Source organism: Salvelinus sp. IW2-2015, unplaced genomic scaffold (assembly GCF_002910315.2).
Source record: "Salvelinus sp. IW2-2015 unplaced genomic scaffold, ASM291031v2 Un_scaffold4170, whole genome shotgun sequence".
In the NCBI taxonomy this organism is placed as follows: domain Eukaryota; kingdom Metazoa; phylum Chordata; class Actinopteri; order Salmoniformes; family Salmonidae; genus Salvelinus; species Salvelinus sp. IW2-2015.
Window position 1 is genome coordinate 1 of NW_019945441.1, and position 10,741 is coordinate 10,741.

The window sequence follows — 10,741 nt, forward strand, 5'->3', positions numbered from 1 at the left end:
CCTCCCTCCCTTCCCTCTCCCTGGCCCTGTCTAACCAGCCCCTCTCCCTCCCTCCCTGTTAACCAGCCCCTCTCCCTCCCTCCCTCTCCTTGCCCTGTCTAACCTGGTATTGACAGTCCCAGTGAGGCGCTCGCTGGCTAAACAGAGGAATCCAGTGACTCATCATCGCAGTACAGTAGCCCGCTGGCACAAAGAGAGGCATGGGAGGCCAATACAAATCCATCATTATTTCATCACCACATCCCATGACTAACCAACTCACTGCTAAATATCAGTGGTGAGAGCGGTTTGTCTGTGTGTCTGTGGTCTGTGTGTCTGTGTGTCTGTGTGTCTGTGTGTCTGTATGTCTGTATGTCTGTATGTCGCTGTGTTCATATGGACTGACGGTGGTGATGGAAGTTACGTGGCCTCCCATCATAAAGGGCCCTGGTCTAAAGTAGTGCACTATATAGGGAATAGGGCCTGGTCTAAAGTAGTGGACTATATAGGGAATAGGGCCCTGGTCTAAAGTAGTTGCACTATTAGGGAATAGGCCCTGGTCTAAGTAGTGCACATTATAGGGAATAGGGCCCTGGTCTTAAAGTAGTGCACTATATAGGGAATTAGGGCCCTGGTCTAAAGTAGTGCACATATAGGGAATAAGGCCCTGGTCTAAAGTAGTGCACTATATAGGGAATAGGGCCCTGGTCTAAAGTAGTGCACTATATAGGGGAATAGGGCCCTGCGTCATAAAGTAGTGCACTATATAGGGAATAGGGCCTGGTCCTAAAGTAGTGCCTATATAGGAATAGGCTAAGAGTGCCTAGCTAAAGTAGTGCACTATATAGGGAATAGGGCCCTTGGCTAAAAGTAGTGACTATATAGGAATAGGGCCTGGTCTAAAGTAGTGCACTATATAGGGAATAGGGCCCTGGTCTAAAGTAGTGCACTATTATAGGAGAGATCGATCGATAGATAGATAGATAGATAGATAGATAGATGATAGATAGATAGATAGATAGATAGATAGATTAGATTAGATAGATAGATAGATAGATAGATAGAAGATAGATAGATAGATAGATAGATAGATAGATCTACTGTTTCAAAACTCCAGAGATCCAGGCGATACAGCTGAAGTCGGAAGTTTACATACACGTAGGGTTGAGTCATTAAAACTCGTTTTTTCAAAACTCCACAAAAATGTCTTGTTAACAAACTATAGGTTTTGGTGTAAGTCGGTTAGACATCTACTTTGTGGCATGACACAAGTAATTTTCCAACAATTGTTTACAGACAGATTATTTTCACTTATAATTCACTGTATCACAATTCAGTGGGTCAGAAGTTTACGTACACTAAGTTGACTGTGCCTTTAAACAGCTTGGAAAATTCAAAAATTGATGTCATGGCTTAGAAGCTTCTGATAGGCTAATTGACATAATTTGAGTCAATTGGATGTGTACTGTGGATGTATTTCAAGGCTACCTTCAAACTCAGTGCCTCTTTGCTTGACATCATGGGAAAATCAAACTCAGCCAAGACCTCAGAAAAAAATTTTAGACCTCTTCAAGTCTGGTTCATCCTGGAGCAATTTCCAAACGCCGCTGAAGGTACCATGTTCATCTGTACAAACAATAGTACGCAAGTATAAACACCATGGGACCATGCAACCGTCATACCGCTCAGGAAGGAGACGCATTCTGTCTCCTAGAGATGAACATACTTTTTGCGAAAAGTGCAATCAATCCCAGGAACAACAGCAAAGGACCTTGTGAAGATCCTGGGAAAACAGGTACAAAAGTATCTATATCCACAGTAAAACGAGTCCTATATCGACATAACCTGAAAGGCCGCTCAGCAAGAAAGAAGCCACTGCTCCAAAACCGCCATAGAAAAAGCCAGACTATGGTTTGCAACTGCACATGGGACAAAGATTGTACTTTTTGGAGAAATGTCCTCTGGTCTGATGAAACAAAAAAATAAATGTTTGGCCATAATGACCATCGTTATGTTTGGAGGAAAAAGGGGGAGTCTTGCAAGCCAAAGAACACCATCCTAAACCGTGAAGCACGGGGTGGCAGATCATTGTATCATGTTGTGGGGGTGCTTTGCTGCAGGAGGGAATGGTGCACTTCACAAAATAGATGGCATCATGAGGTAGGAAAAGTATGTGTATATATTGAAGCAACATCTCAAGACATCAGTCAGGAAGTTAAAGCTTGGTCGCAAATGGGTCTTCCAAATGGACAATGACCACAAGCATACTTCCAAAGTTGTGGCAAAATGGCTTAAGGACAACAAAGTCAAGGTATTGGAGTGGCCATCACAAAGCCCTGGCCTCAATCCCATAGAAAATGTGTGGGCAGAACTGAAAAAGTGTGTGCGAGCAAGGAGGCCTACAAACCTGACTCAGTTATACCAACTCTGTCTGGAGGAATGGGACAAAATTCACCCAACTTATTGTAGGAAGCTTGTGGAAGGCTACCCGAAACATTTGACCCAAGTTAAACAATTTAAAGGCAATGCTACCAAGTACTAATTGAGTGTATGTAAACTTCCGACCCACTGGGAATGTGATGAAAGAAATAAAAGCAGAAATAAATCATTCTCTCTACTATTATTCTGACATTTCACATTCTTAAAATAAAGTGGTGATCCTAACTGAACTAAGACAGGGAATTTTTTAGTAGGATTAAATGTCAGGAATTGTGAAAAACTGAGTTTAAATGTATTTGGCGAAGGTGTATGTAAACTTCCGACTTCAACGGTATAATCAGAGAGAGAGACTGCTGTTCAAAAATCCAGTTATTACATAGTGACATGTAGAGAATCCTCTGGTGTAAACTAAGTAGTCTGTCCTTTATAACAATATACAGTATAGTTCCTTTCAAGAGGTACAGTGCATTCGGAAAGTATTCAGACCCCTTCCCTTGTTCCACATTTTGTTACAGCCTTATTCTAAAATGGAATTAAAATGTTTCCTCAATCTAAACACAATACCTCATAATGACAAAGCGAAAACAGGTTTTTCAATTTTTTTGCAAATGTATTGAAAATTAAAAAACACAAATACGAGTCTTTGCTGTGAGACTCGAAATTGGGCTCAGGTGCATCCTGTTTCCATTGATCATCCTTGAGATGTTTCTGCAACTTGATTGGATTTGGAAAGGCACACACCTGTCTGTCTATATAGGGTCCCACAGTTGACAGTGGATGTCAGAGCAAAAACCAGGAATTGTCCGTAGAGCTCCGAGACAGGATTGTGTCGAGGCACAGATCTGGGGAAGGGTACCAAACAATTTTTGCAGCACTGAAGGTCCCCAAGAACACAGCGGTCTCCATCATTCCTAAATGGAAGACTTTGGGAACTACCAAGACTCTTCCTGGAGCTGGTCGCCCGGGAGAGAAGGGCCTTGGTCAGGGAGGTGACCAAGAACCCGATGGTCACTCTGACAGAGCTCCAGAGTTCCTGTGTGGAGATGGGAGAACCTTCCAGAAGGACAACCATCTCTGCAGCACTCCACAAATCAGGACTTTATTGTAGAATGGCCAGACGGAAGCCACTCCTCAGTAAAAGGCACATGACAGCCCACTAGGAGTTTGCCAAAAGGCCCCTAAAGGACCCATCAGTGAAGCATCGTGGTGGCAGCATCATGCTGTGGGGATGTTTTTCTGTGGCAAGGATTAGGAGACTAGTCAGGATTTAGGGAAAGATGAACGGAGCAAAGTACAGAGAGATCCTTGATGAAAACCTGCTCCAGAGCACTCAGGACCTCAGACTGGGGCGAAGGTTCACCTTCCAACAGGACAACGACCCTAAGCACACAGCCAAGATAATGCAGGAGTGGCTTCAGGACAAGTCTCTGAATGTCCTTGAGTGGCCCAGCCAGAGCCTGGACTTGAATCCAATCATACATCTCTGAAGAGACCTGAAAATAACTGTGCAGTGACGCTCCACATCCAACCTGAAAGAGCTTGAGAGGATCTGCAGAGAAGAATGGGAGAAACTCCCCAAATACAGGCGTGCCAAGCTTGTAGTGTCATACCCAAGAAGACTTGAGGCTGTAATCGCTGCCAAAGGTTCTTCAACAAAGTACTGAGTAAAGGGTCTGAATACTTATGTAAATGTGATATTGCAGTTTTTTTATATATATATACATTTAAAAAAATGTCTAAAGACCTGTATTTGCTTTGTCATTATATTGTGTGTAGATTGATGAGGGGGAAAAATTCTTTAATCAATTTTAGAATAAGACTAACGTAACAAAATGTGGAGAAAGTGAAGGGGTCTGAATGCACTGCACATACTTAGGCATTTGGATTGATATGGATTTGACATTTAAAAAACACACTGAACAAAAATATAAACACAACATGCAACAATTTCAAAGATTTTGCTGAGTTACAGTTCATATAAGGAAATCAGTCAATTGAAATAAATGAATTAGGCCCTTATCTACAGATTCACATGACTGGGCTGGCCTGCGAGGGCATAGGTCCAGCCACTGGGGAGCCAGGCCCAGCCAATCAGGCTGAGTATTTCCCCACAATAGGGAAATACTCCCATTTAATCAGCTTCTTGATATACCACACATGTCAGCTGGATGGATTATCTTGACAAAGGATAAAATACTTACTAACAGGGATGTAAACAGATGTGTACAAAACATTTTGAGAAATAACCTTTTTTTGTGAGTATGGGACATATCTGGGATCTTTAATTTCAGCTCATGATACCAACACTTTACATGTTGCGTTTATATTTTTGTTCAGCGTAGATGATCTGGATAAGAAACTAAGATTTAAAGTTGTCTTTTTCTACAGAAACAGATGGTGCCTTTCTCAGTAGGAAGCAGATTATTCAGTCAACCTTTTTATCTGTTGTTGATTATGGTGATATTATTAATCAAAGTGCAGCTGCTACTACTCTTAAACCTTTAGGATGTCATTCTCCCATAATGCCCTTTTTTGTTACAGGTGACAGGTTGACTAATCACTGCATCCTGTATCTATAGGTTGGCTGGACTTCGCTAAAGACCCATAGATCCCTACATTTATAAAATCCATCTTATCTATCTTTGCTGTTGAAGTATAGACACCTGAGTTACCTAACCTGTTCAGAGGATTGGTTACCTCTTGAATTCCTAGGTTTCCTCTCCACCCAGCTAGGTAAATCTGCTTTTAGTTTTTAATGCACCGGATTGCTGGAACAAAAGTCAAAATACACTACTGTCAAAAGTTTAAGACACCTCTTTCAAGGTTTTTCTATATTTTACTATTTTCTACATTGTAGAAAAATCAAAACTATGAAATAACACATGGAGTAACCAAACAGTGTACACGATACAGACACACTACTACTGTAGAATAGTAACACCTACCTGTGTTCATGCTGTTGCCTATGTTGAGGTCACCAGAGGAAGAGTAGGGCACATCAGTCAGCAGGCTAACACCAGCTGCCATGGCACGCTCTGGAAGGACAGACGTAACATGGTGTTTACAGAGACAGGTAACACAACGAAGAGAAACACACAGGTGAGAGACAGACACAGAGACACACAGACAGACAGAGACGAGACAGAGACAATTGAGCCTGAGACGACGAGAGAACAGAGACAGAACAGAGAGACACAGAGACAGAGACAGAGACAGAGACAGAGACAGAGACAGAGACAGAGAGAGAGAGAAGATGAGAAGAGAGAGAGAGAGAGAGAGAGAGAGAGAGAGAGAAGGAGAGAGGAGAGAGAGAGAGAGAGAGAGAGAGACGAGAGAGAGACGAGAGAGAGAGACAGAGCCTATTAAGGCCAACACACACCCTATATAGCCCAACCCAGATCAGTCCCCCACCCCAGCAGCATCGAAGGACTCAAAATGACAGAGACACAAATTCCCAGGTTGTGTGAAAACAGGCCCAACTCCTAAACCAATCCATCGACCTAGGAGGCATTCACCAGACGCTCAGCATGACGTTGCACAGTATACAACACATATATTTAATTTGTTTTATAGTTCGGTACTAGAATTTTTGTTCCATCGGGACTTCAGTCAATTGTGTGTCAGCTGATGAGAGGATCAACTCTATCAGCCCCATTATGGCACTGTAAGACCAAAGATCCTGCTCCACTTCCTCATTCTCATATTCTAGAGCTGTCTGTCCAACTTCCTCATTCATTACTAGAGCTGTCTGTTCCACTTCCTCATTCATTACTAGAGCTGTCTGTCCACTTCCTACATTCATTACTAGAGCTGTCTGTCCACTTCCTTCATTCATTACTAGAGCTGTCTGTCCACTTCCTCATTCATTTACTAGAGCTGTCTGTCCACTTCCTCGTTCATTACTAGAGCTGTCTGTCCACTTCCTCGTTCATTACTAGAGCTGTCTGTCCACTTCCTCAGTTCATTACTAGAGCTTGTCTGATCCACTTCCTCTTCATTACTAGAGCTGTCTTGTCCACTTCCTCATTCATTACTAGAGCTGTCTGTCCACTTCCTCATTCATTACTAGAGCTGTCTGTTCCACTCCCTCATCATTTCTAGAGCTGTTCTGCTCCACTTCCTCATTCATTACTAGAGCTGTCTGTCCACCTCCTCATTCATTATAGACTGTCTGTCCAGCTTCCTCATTCATTACTAGAGCTGTCTGTCCACTTCCTCATTCATTACTAGAGCTGTCTGTCCACTTCCTCATTCATTACTAGAGCTGTCTGTCCACCTCCTCATTCATTACTAGAGCTGTCTGTCCACTTCCTCATTCATTACTAGAGCTGTCTGTCCACTTCCTCATTAATTTCTAGAGCTGTCTGTCCACTTCCTCATTCATTACTAGAGCTGTCTGTCCACTTCCTCATTCATTAATAGAGCTGTCTGGCTGTGTTGTTAGCTCTCTACTCCAGCTACCAGCTGTTTCTCACACAGAGAGACACATATAAAGCTCTCCCTCGCCCTCCATTTGGCAAATCTGACCATAACTCTATCCTCCTGATTCCTGCTTACAAGTAAAAACTCAAACAGGAAGTACCAGCTCAATACGGAAGTGGTCTGATGAAGCGGATGCTAAGCTACAGGACTGTTTCACTAGCACAGAATGGAATATGTTCTGGATTAATCCGATAACATTGAGGAGTTTACCGACGATGTCATCCCCACAGTAACCATACAGTGCATTCAGAAAGTATTCAGACCCCTTGACTTTTTCCACTTTGTTACGTTACAGCCTTATTCTAAAATGGATTAAATAGTTTTTTTCCTCATCAATCTACACAAAATACCACATAATGACAAAGCAAAAATGATTTCTTTTTTTGGGCAAAACATTTACATAAGTATTCAGGTACTTTGTTGAAGCACCTTTGGCAGCAATTACAGCCTCCAAACATCTTGGGTATGACGCCTCCAGCTTGGCACACCTGTATTTGGGGAGTTTCTCCCATTCTTCTCTGCAGATCCTCTCAAGCTCTGTCAGGTTGGATGGGAAGCGTCGCTGCACAGCTATTTTCAGGTCTCTCCAGAGATGTTCGATACTAGAGCTGTCTGTCCGGTTCAAGTCCGGGCTCTGGCTGGGCCACTCAAGGACATTCAGAGACTTGTTTCGAAGCCACTCCTGCGTTGTCTTGGCTGTTTGCTTAGGGTGGTTGTCCTGTTGGAAGGTGAACCTTCACCCCAGTTTGAGGTCCTGAGCGTTCTGGAGCAGGTTTTCATCAAGGATCGCTCTGTACTTTGCTCCGTTCATCTTTCCCTCGATCCTGACTAGTCTCCCAGTTGCTTAAAAACATCCCCACAGCACAATGATGCCACCACCATGCTTCACGGTAGGGATGGTGCAAGGTTTCCTCCAGACGTGAAAAGCCAACTGACATTTACTCCTGAGGTGCTGACTTGCTGCACCCTCGACAACTACTGTGATTATTATTATTTGACCATGCTTGTCACTTATGAACATTTTGGCCATGTTCTGTTATAATCTCCACCCGGCACAGCAAGAAGAGGACTGGCCACCCCTCATAGCCTGGTTCCTTCTCTAGGTTTCTTCCTAGGTTTTGTCCTTTCTAGGGAGTTTTTCCTAGCCACTAGGAAGCACTACACCTGCATTACTTGCTGTTTGGGGTTTTAGGCTGGGTTTCTGTACAGCACTTTGATACCAGCTGATGTAAGAAGGGCTATATAAATACATTTGATTTGATGTGAGGCATGTCTTACCTTGCTTCATTGTAGCCTAGAGCTAAAATCCAGACATGGAAACGTAGAGTCAATTCTTTTATAATGACTTCCTCGGCGGCGCGTGCGTTTCAAGTTTGGGGAAGCTTACAATTTATCCTACCAGTTCTACAGTTCTGCGTTGCAGTTATGATTTTAACATGCACATTTTTGTGGAACAGTTTTAATTCAAAAATTTGTTAAAAATCTGAATTAAAATGATAAAAATGTAGAAGGTAAAAGTCAACTAATGTGAGGTAACGAGCCTCTGCCTTATGGAGACATTGATACAGCATGAACCATTGGTGGCTAAACAAATTAGCGCAAGGAACGAGCCAATTGGCCAATGCAGCTGTAAGCTTAAACCTAGGGATTCAGATTTCAGTCCATTTTGCTGCCAACAAACTGACCCTCATTTACAGGTCAACAAACGGTTACAATTGTAGTTTTTTCGTAAACAGTAAAATGATGTGACCAACAGGAAATACTATCAGAGATCTGTATATAATGACGAGATGCTTATCTTTCCTGCATAACAATGCGGTAAGGCAGCTTCGGCCCAAAATAAGCCCATAGACTTATTTTTGGACAGATTTAGTCAAGAGTGTGAAACCTCTCGCTTGGCCTCGTCCTCTCTGATATTATGCATACATACAAGGACCGGACAGTTAAGAGCTTAATGGAAACAAGCAACAATAGCAAGCCTATGTCTTCCAGTCAAAAGGCTAGAGTCTATTATTGAACGACTCCTGTAATGAAACAGATAATAAAACCTCATTTTCAAACATTAGTTCTAAACAGCACATCTAATGTGAGCAGTTGAACATCTCTGTTAGAGAAACTTACAAAGAGGGGAAATCTAATAGCGACAACTAGGATGGGTTGCTAAATATGACTAGGATTGTGCCTTGGGCTGCTGGACAACGAAATAAAGTTGACATGAAAACCAATAGAACAGGAGAGAAATGTTGGTTAACGGCATGAGGAAGTCTTTATAAAATAATTACCTCCCCGTTTCTATGGATGGATTTTCTCAAGGCTACTTTGAAGCAAGGTAAGAGATGCCTCATTATTTGAAGAAAAGTAAAACATTCAGGTTTCAAACAATTATACTGCCTCCAGCGCGCGTGGCGTTATACTGCCTCCAGCGCGCGTGGCGTTATACTGCCTCCAGCGCGCGTGGCGTTATACTGCCTCCAGCGCGCGTGGCGTTATACTGCCCCAGCGCGCCGTTGGCGTTACTCCGCCTGTTATATTGCTCGCGCGCGTGCGTTTCGCACGCGCGGCGTATCTGCCAGCGCGGGCGTCTGCCTAGCGGTGGTACTGCCTAGCGCGGCTATGCCGCAGCGTGCGTTGATACTGCCTCCAGCGCGCGTGGCGTTATACTGCCTCCAGCGCGCGTGGGCGTATTAACGCTACCTGAAACGCTCCAGCGCGCGTGGCGTTATACTGCCCAGCGGCGCGTGGCGTTAACTGCCTCCAAGCTCGGCGTGGGGTTATACTGCCTCCAGCTCGCGTGGCGTTATACTGCCTCCAGCTCGCGTGGCGTTATACTGCCTCAGCCTCGCGTGGCGTTATCCTGCCTCCAGCCGCGTGGACTAAGGTTTTCTGTGATGTGGGACTCTGGACAGGCGACGCTCAACACTTTACTGATGCCTTGTCCTGGCTTTCTCCTCACCACCCGACTCAATAGCTGCTGCCTGTGTAAAGGAGTGAGACTATCCAACCTTCCGCTGATTGGTCAGACGATTGCAGATGCTCAAGCCTCTGACAGCGAGACTGTAAGTTCTCATCGAAAAGGTCAAGAAGGGAATCAAGACCAGGCGAAACCCCTTACATCGCTGGAAAATTACCTCCCTGTTCAGACAAAATACCAGGAAGAGTTTTTGGCCACAAGTTCAGCATGTTCATGGCCATAAGCTCGGTATGCATTCTTGTGTAGTTCCATGTAGTCCTCTAGGGGGGGCACATGGACGGCTGAAAAGACTGTTGCGGCTGGATGGAGCTTACTGGGCCACAAGTTTCAGACGAGGTACGGGCATACAGCAGAAACATTACAACGCCCTCCAGGCAAGGATCTCTGTTGCCTAAACGGTGTGTGGCCGGTCATAAACAACAACATTAACCGGAAGTGTGTTTCCCCAGGTATGGTACAGACAATGGTACAAAACACACACACACCCTCTCAAACACCACACACACACCACACACACACACACACACACACACAACACACACACACACACACACATACGGTGCCATTAATAGTGAGAACAAGAATTAGGAGTGCCATTAATATAGAATAGGGTGCCATAATATGTAGGAATAGGCTGCCATTAATATGGAATAGGGTGCCATTAATATGGGAATAGGGTGCCATTAAATGGGGAATAGGGTCATAATATGGGGAATTAGTGCCATTCATATGGGCATAGGGGTGCCATTAATATGGGAATAGGGCGTGCCATTAATATGGGGAATAGGGTGCCATTAATATAGGGAATAGGTGCCATTAATATAGGAATAGTGCCATTAATAAGGGAATAGGCTGCCATTAATATAGGAA